The following is an 8495-nucleotide window of genomic DNA, read 5'->3' as shown; positions in this document are numbered from 1 at the left end:
AGAGAGAGAGAGAGAGAGAGAGAGAGAGAGAGAGAGAGAGAGAGAAGGATAGTCAGTCAATAAACATTTATTAAGCACCTATTATGTGTCAGGCACTGTGCTAAGTGCTGGGGACAACAAAAGAGTCAAAGGACAGTTAGATCATCATTACCTGAAAGGAACATGCAATGTAATGGGGGAGAAAATAAGTGAACAAATTTGTCCAAACAAACTATATACAGGACAAATAGGAAATAAGTAACAGAAGAAAGACATTAGACTCATGCAGGATTGTGAAAAGCTTCTTGTAGAAGGTGGAATTTTAGCTGGGATTTGAAGGAAGCCAAAGAAGTCATTACTGGAAGATAAAAGAGGGAGAGCATTCCAGGCATGAGAGAAAGCCGGAGAACATTTCTGGAACTGAGAGATGGAGGGTCGTCTTTGTGGAACAACATGGCGGACCACCTCCCTGTATTGAAGAGTATGTGGTGGGCAGAGCTTAGGTTATGAAGGATTTTGAATGCCAAGCAGAGGATTTTGTATTTGATCCTGGAGGTGATAGGGAGCTATTGGAGTTTTTTTTTTTTTAATTAAGTGGAAGGGTGACATGGAAAATCACTTTGGTGGAGAATGTATTGAAGTAGAGAGAGACTTGAGTCAGGCAGATTCACCAGCAGGTTATTGCCATAGTCCAGGTGTGAGGTAATGAGGTTATGTACCAGAGTGATAGAAGTGTCGGAGGATAGAAGGGGGCATATTTAAGAGATGTCACAAAAGGGAAATTGACAAATCTTGGCAATAGATTGGCTATGGAGTAGGGTGAGAGAATGTGAAAAATGTAGGAAGGTACTTATATTGTGAGCCTGAGAGACTTGGAGGATATTGCTGCCCTCTACAGTAATAGGGAAAGGAGTAGGATGGAAGGGTGTAGGGGAAAGATAATGAGTTTGGTTTTGGATATGTGGAGTTTAAGCTTTATACTGGATATCCAGATTAAGATGTCTGAAAAGAAGTTGGAGACAATAGATTGGAAGTCAACAGAGATATGAGGGAAGGATAGGTAGATGTGAGAACCATCAGTATGGAGAAAGAAATTAGATATAGGAAAACTTAGGAGCTCTTTAAGTAACGTAGTATAGAGGAAGAAGAGAAGAGATCCCATCTCTTTGGGACACCTATGGTTAGAGGGCATGTGTGATGGGAATGAGGACCCAGAAAAGGAGACTGAGAAGGATCAGATAGGTAGGTCAGTTAGGTGGGAAGAGAACCCAATAGAGACAGACTGATAGACAAAGATAGAGACAAAAACAATGAAAGAAAAACAGAAACAGAGAGATAAAGAGAAAGACCACCAGAGTCAGAGATAGAAAGAGAGAGAGAGAGAGAGTATAATATAGTGGGAAGTTTGTGAGAAGGGATGGGATGAGACCTATCATACACCCTATCCTCATTCCTTGTCTCCATTCCTCCTTCCAGAGTAAAGTTTCCCCAGTTTACCTACATTTGTATTCCAGAATTTTCCTGGACTTGTCCACTGGGCACTGTGAATCTGAATCAAAGGGCTCAATTATGTCAGTGTCTTTTCCTCCCTCAGGTAGCATGCTGCTATTACTTAGGACCCCCACACTGAGAAAATCCAGCCCTTTCCTCAGGCAATGGACTTTTATTTGCCAGTAGGAGAGCAAGTTACAGAGTCTCAGGGGAAGAGATGCTGTGTCTTCTAGTTAAGAAATATAGTTATTTGGTATCTGCCTTGGATCCCTGACCAAGAAATGAAATATATTTTATTTTTACAGTATATATCATTGTAATTTACACACCCAAATGACAAATTCTCAGGGAGAGTAGGTGACAAAAAAAGCAGAGGCCACTCTCTGTTCCCAGTTCTCAATGGGCCGTACATTCCATTTACTAGTTAGTGACCTCAAGGTCAAGGCAGGTTCCCTACCCCTACCCACATAGTTCCAAACTAGGATTCACCTAATTTATAAGACATGCTTAAAGGTGTACCTAATAGACCTACCCTTTCCCTAGCCCCACAAATAGAACCATAGTTCTTGTCATTAGCATCATAAATGAATTCAGTCATGATAACATTAACAAATATTTTCAAACCAGATTTCAAAACCTTGGACTCAGAAAGGAAAAACAGATAAGTTTCACTACAGAAGCTGTAAAGAGGAGAAGGAGGAGGAGAGGGTTTGACAGCTAAAAGCTCTGGGTGAGTGGCGGGACAGAGAGGGCAGTGCAGAGTAATCAAATAGCTGGAGTGAGTTGCTGTGGGAGGAACGGTGAGGTTGAGATATGATAAGCTTATGTCCTTGCAAAGCTTCCACCCCAGAAAGGGAAAAGAGGTAGGCACACAATAACCTATGATGCCAGGAGCAATATGAAGAGTGCTTCCAATAAAGCTGCCTCCAAATAGCGTCACAGATCTCTTATGGCTAAGTTAGCGATAGTAGTTTGGGCAGCAAGTTCAATGAGTCAGGAATGTCAGAGGGCGGCCAAACAAAGCTAATCCAAACAGATTGACTCAAAAGAGGCAAGAGAAATGGTGACCTCTCATTTTTGACCATGTGCTAGTCAGTTTTTATTGCCACATTTAAGAACAATATTCATAAGCTGAAGTATAACCAAAGCAGAGCTACCAGCAAGAATGCAAGAACAGCAACTGGGAGATGTTTGGGATATTCCAAAGGTCATTGAGTCCAACCTCCCCTTATTTTACAGACGAGGCAGAGAGACAGTAAGTGACTTGCCTAAGGAAACATAGCTAGTCAATGTCTGAGGCAGGAGTCCAAGGAGACCCAGTCTTCCTGATTCCAACCTCAGTGCTCCAGCCTATTTCCAATGCTATCCATCTAGCTCCCTTGAGATCAGTGAAGGGCATAGGGAATATTTATCCTGGAGATTTACTTAGGTGAGTTGAAAGGGCAGTTGAAGGTGATATCAATCTCCAAGTGTGTGGCTGGCTGTCCTGGGGAAGGGGAGTATGTTCTAAATTGCTTTGGGTAGAACCAGAAACACTAAATAAGAACAAGCAAATTTGGGCTTCATGGAAGGAATGATTTCCTAATAATTAAGGTTACAGAAGAGTAGAATGAGAGGTAGTAGGTTTCTCCTCATGGTGGGGGTATCTTGCATCAAAGGCTGGATGACCATTTATTGGGGACCTTACAGAGGAACTTCTCAGTCACATATAGGCTTATTCAGTGATCTTCTAACTCTGTAATTTTGACTTTCTGTGATATTGTGGTTCCAGGTTGGTTTGAAAAAAAAAAGTTGGGATGGGGTTCATCTTCCAAATTATGGTGGATTGCTATGCTTTCCATAGCTCAGCTACAACCAATAAACCAAAGTTGATGCTAACAGCTCGTTGATGTGAATGAGTTCAAATCTAGCCTCAGACACTTACTAGCTTTGTGACCCTGAGAAAGTCACTTAATCCCATTTGCCCCAGCTCCTTTTTCTGTAAAATAAAATGAAGAAGAAAATGGCAAAGCACTCTGGTATCTTTGCCAAGAAAACCACAAATGGGGTCATGAAGAGCTGGACATGATTGAAACAACTGAACAAAATCAATAAAGATAATACTTTATTCCATCAAGCGACTGTTTGGAAGACAGTTGCCTAATGCTTATTTCTCTGTCAATCACCCAAATGTCCTGGCTTATCACAAGGAGTCCGGGGTATAATTACCTTTTTAAGAATCTTCTAGGCAGTTACCACCAATTGCCTCAGACTACAAAGTTTGTATTGAAGTTACAGATTGATAAATGTTTTCCTAATGAAAATGAAAAACAAGCTAAAGATACATCTTTGTGATATAAGATCTTAACAGTTAACGCATAGCTAATAGAATTCTAGCATGAGACAAAGGTCCTAATTCTTCAAAAGCTCCAACACATGGCAATCAAATATGTTGCCAAATTTATCTCCCTTAGATTTCATTCCTTTATGTCTAATGCATCTAAATAGGAAATGAAGGATATTTCTTATAGCAGGGGGCGAATTTAGCTGGATCCTCACCAATTTACAGGTATCAAGAAGGAGCTTAAGTTTTCAACTATATTGTATTAATATTCAACTCTAGCAAATGGGTTAAAGTAGCATTTATATTTGTCAAGAAAATAATATGAAAATACAAACAGATAAATCTTTTGATTGAAACAGGATATATGCTTAGAGAATGAGTTCAGTAACTATGGTCTTCTGCAGCTGACCCCCAGAGCTGGGATACTCTTTGACTATAGGCAAATATCTGATTTTTAAATGAGGAAAATTGATTGTTCTCTACATCACATAGTGACTGAGTCCTATCATGTCCTCTCCTTTTCCAGCCTTCCATAGAGAACTTGAGTCACAAAGTAATGTACACTTACTTCATTTCAAACATTTATGGACTCTCTCCTAAGAATAGCCATGGGGATCAACTTCACAGCACTGAAATAATGAGATCTCATTACCCTCTAGTCCAAGTACATCCTATTCCTATAATCTCTCCTTTTGGTGATTATTCAATTCTGTTCCTATGCCCTGAACTGTCCAATTTCCCTGGTCCCAGGAAAAACAATTTCATTAATGTTTATCACATACATCTTCCACCACCCCCACCCAAGACCTAGACTTACACAGAGGAGGCCCCCATGCTTGGGGGTTAAGTCCATTGTATCATCTCATTATTTGGATTGGTGCCCCCATACAGAATATCTCAGGAATACCTCTAAATATTCTCATGGTTTAGCTTGTTTCCGAACTTCCTTCAATGACGTGTCTACAGTGCAGATGAGTGTTGGATATGAAACCACATTCACATTGGTAACACAGATTATGTAATATAGCCCACGAATAGATGCAGAAACACATAAGTGAAGTCCAGTGATCTATAACATGTTCCACAGAATATAAATAACATTTTGGGGCTGTTATAAAAGCAACTCCCTTCCCTTGGATCTGTATTGTTTAAATAATTTATGGGTATAACAAATTTGGTAAAGGTCATATCGCTTATCCCCTCTGCTGCACATGCTCTGTGGCATGGTTCTTCTTTCCCTTCAGCTTCCACATGCTGTTTTGTTGGTGATCCTTTGTCTCTACATATGGAATACTACTTAAGGTTAGCTGCACAGCTTGCTCTCCTCCAATAATCTACACTGGTCAAATTATCTCCCTTCTTCACAGAAAGAAACTGAAGGCTTTTTCAGGTTGGTTGCCTCCTTGATCAAGAACAGATTACCCCAGTTACTTCTTCATTTTGATAAGAGAGTATGATGAACTAATGGGAAGGCATGTTGTCAAGGAGGTTAGCATGGTGAATTACAGAGCATACTTGACTGAATAAGGAGTCATTAGTTCTTGTCCTTTCGGTTCCGTCACTAATTAACTTCATGACCTTAGGCAAGTCTTTTAAATTCTCTGGTATTTATACTCTTCATTTGGAAAATGAGGGGATTAGACTAGTTGACATGACCTCTAAAGTCCCTGGCACTAACATTCTAAGAACTATATTCAAATTGGTGCTCTGAAGGACAGGCTTCCCAAAAGATACCTAATGGCAACACAGGCCAGTTGTAAATTCTGGGTCATGCTGAGAGGGTTGCTGTTGTCATAGCAACATCCAAGTCCTCATCCCAGAGTAAATATATGTGCGGAAATTCTGAGTATTTTTACATGGCAGGAGAGGAAAAATAATTTTCCCAAACCACTCACAATATTATTGTGAGTTCATTCTGATTTATTTTGCCTCTGAGGGGTAAAAAAAATAAAAACCCTGACAAACTGAAATTAGGATTTGTTTGACTCAATAAGAGGAGGTTACTATGAAGAAGCAGTTATCAGGAGTCCCAACTAGCCAATCATCTTGTTGGAGGTCCATTCATTGGAGACTAATCAGGAATTGACATTTGTCCTCTTAACAAAGTACCCATGCACATGTCTATCACCCATAAGGGAAATATAGGCTTGAATTGATGGAGTGAGAAGAATCTAACAATTTCCTTCCTCACTTTAGAGTAGTATGACTCTAGAGCTCAGAATGATATTCTCTGTTCCTTGAAACCTCACACCATACTTCCTCACTCATGGACAAAAAATACTCTTGCAGTTATGTCTCTGCCCATTATTCCCTTACTGCCCCATACCCAGCCAAAGTTTCATTACTCTTAATCTTAGAAAGTTGATAATCTCTGATGAAAAAGTTACTATGATCCCAAACACCTACCAAAGAGATTCCTCTCCATCCCCACCCCACCCCATGTGGTAGATTGCAAATATTTCAGAGATTCTGCATCTCTAGCTTCCAAAGTTATCTGAGTATTTTACCCTGGACTACCCTAGACCCTATTGGAGACAAGAGCCCATGAAGATAACCCATCTATCTATTCCTGCATCAGCTACATAAGGGTCTGAATCAAATAGTTCTGCCACGTGCCATACACTAGACTGCAGCCCTATTATGATTCATGGATCACTTTCAGTACCATGGACAGTTATCATGAGGCAATGCCATGACCTTATTATTGCATGGGCACTCATCCATCTCACACAAATGGACGTCAGGCTAAAAATGCCTATTGAAAAAGCAATTGCCAAGCTGTGCAAGCTGACAACTCCCCTAGATTATTCCCACATTACATCTTCAGCCTGATTACCACAATTTGAATTCAACTTCGAGGTTAGAAAAAAAAAAAGACAATCCAACCTGTTATAGACTCTGCTCCATTTCTTCTTCTTCCATACTTCACATTTATTTGCTTTCCAATTGTCTCTAAAGGTATGATGCCATGTCTTCATCTTTATTCATATATTCTGGCTTATCTTTGCTTTTTATTGTTCTCTCTCTCTGTCTTTCTGTTTCTCTCTTTCTCCCTCTCTCCCTTCTCTTGAGTTGTAATTGTTTTCTTTATTCCATATATACTCATTTAAGTTAGTCTCTCTCCATTAGAATGCAAATTGCTAGAGAATAGGTTTTGTGTATTTTTTTTTATTTACCTACACAGGGCCTGGTACATGCTAGATGCTTTATTAATGTTTGTCCAATTGAGTCGAATTGATGATAATGTAAAAGAAAATAATGCAAGCAAGCAAAAAGGAATTGATTATGTGCCTATTATGCCCAAGCACCATGCTTGGCACTGGGCACCCAAAAAAAGAAGAATGCAGCAGTTGGTGTACTTAAGGAACTTACATTCTACTTGTAAGAAATATACATGCAGGTGAGTGCATGCATATTCATATATGCATATATGTATACAATTTACTTATAATAAGGAAAATGTCCTTGCTATATACATGTGTATGCATGTGTGTATATATGTATAAACTTCAGTAAAAAGCTGTTTTGTTGGTGGGGGATGAAGACTGACAACTAGAGGGATCAGAAAAGGCTCCCTATTAGACATGACACTTGAACTGAATCTTAAGATGAACTCAGAATTCCAGAAGGCAGAACTAAGGAAGGAGAGAGTTTGATGTCTAGGGGCTGGGCTGTGTAAAAATATGGAGAATGGCAAATGGCAAATGTACATAGAGTTGTGTAGTGAAATGTGAATTCAATCAGGAAATATAGGTCAGGGCCATATTGTCAAGGGCTTTCAATGTGAAACTTTGGAGTCTGTATTTTGTCTTGCAACAGTGAGATTTTGAGGTGAGCACCGCTAGGCACAGACCTGTGCTTTTGGAATATTGATTTGTGGAAGGGGATTGGAGAGAGGAAAATTCTCCACTGCTTAGGCTATTACCTGGCTCATAATAAGTACTTAGTAGATTTCAGATCACACATATGCATGTATGTACACATGCCACATATATGTATCTACACATGTATTTCCTCTCTAGAAATTTCATTGTAGAGGTGCAGTTTATATTTTTTGCTATCATATATTGAGACCAAAAAATCAATGAAAAATCAGATTTTGCAACAATCTCCAGATAACATTCATGTAATGCTTTTCATTTGTACAGATACTCATTAGGTAATCACCACATCCCTTCCAGCACCAATACTTAATGATTCAGAGTGACAAAAATCTACTAAAAGCTCTCAGTCCTTCTGAAGGACTTGACTCTGGTTCCAACTGCTTAGCTGTTACAAGGGGCTGCAGCTATTGAACAGTCAGAGGATCCTCATGCCACTGTGTGCATTCAAGAAGCATCTCTTCAGAGACAGGGAACTGCAAGTGCCCCTTCCTGAGTGATAACTGAACTCTCCAGTTGAAGGATGGGAATGATTGCAGGGAGAACAGGTGGAGAGTGAGTGCTCTTTACTGTAAAACATCTCTGCTCTGGGCCTTTTCCACCTCATCTTTGCTGACTTGGATAATACAAAATGGGCATGACCAGGACTGGGCTGTAATTAGCAGCATCAATTACTGGCATTTAACCAAAACTTGACTAAGCTGGGCTTTGATACCTTGCTAGGGAAGAGGAGAGCCAGCATGCCAATCTTCTGTTTCCAGCATTGCACAAAGGTCACATTGGGATGGAAATGTTTCTTTCCTGGGTAGTATTAAATCCTC

The sequence above is a fragment of the Petaurus breviceps genome, unplaced genomic scaffold, assembly GCF_028583685.1.
Source record: "Petaurus breviceps papuanus isolate PSGF00001 unplaced genomic scaffold, PetGlider_PUasm1.0 174, whole genome shotgun sequence".
Lineage (NCBI taxonomy): Eukaryota > Metazoa > Chordata > Mammalia > Diprotodontia > Petauridae > Petaurus > Petaurus breviceps.
This window is presented reverse-complemented; position numbering follows the sequence as displayed.